A 782-nucleotide genomic window follows, 5' to 3' on the forward strand; every position below is an offset into this window, starting at 1 on the left:
CTGTTTCCACCGAAATCAGGAGTTCCACCAGAGAATTCTGAAAATCTCGCCTCTACATGAGTCAGTTATCATATTGCATTGCTTTCTTCCCAGCACTAGAGCAGCCACCTGCGAAGGCCACTCTGAGCTGTCAGTGCAATTCAGTTCCCTTAGGATTCGACTGTCCATCTTATTCTCAACAAAACTGTCGATAGCCCCTCCCTTGAGATAGCAGAACATACATTCCTCACTACCTTCACTGGGAAGGGCCTCGACTCCCTCACTCAGTGGCACACATCCCACCAGCGAGGTCATATCTTTCCCCCCGTCCGGTGGCACACATCCCACCGAAGGGATTTCAGGACATGCCGTAAACAAATTAATTTTTGCAGAGGGGCTACGCCTCCTCAAAAACGCAATTCTCACTGCAAAGTGAGTCTTTATGCACGACCACAGGCAGGCAAATGTCTGGAGCAGAGTGGAGACTGTTGCTCACCAAAAAATATTAAATACAGGGCAACAAACTCCACTAAACCCTCAAAAATAATACAACAAGCACCTACCTGTAGTCGAGCCTCAAAGTTCAATTTTTCACGAAGGACGGGACTTCTTCGGTGTACAACACAATAGCACGTGCATACACCGGCAACAAAGAACCATGAGAAGTCTCAAAGCCTCATGGAAAGCAAAACTACTTACCACACAGCCACTCCTGTGCCTATGTCTGTCCAATCTAAGTTCACAACAACAAAAATATCCATCTCTGATCTGTTTTTTAGGTTGAGTTTTTCAGAAACATTTCC

This window comes from Octopus sinensis, linkage group LG7 (assembly GCF_006345805.1).
Source record: "Octopus sinensis linkage group LG7, ASM634580v1, whole genome shotgun sequence".
In the NCBI taxonomy this organism is placed as follows: Eukaryota; Metazoa; Mollusca; class Cephalopoda; order Octopoda; family Octopodidae; genus Octopus; species Octopus sinensis.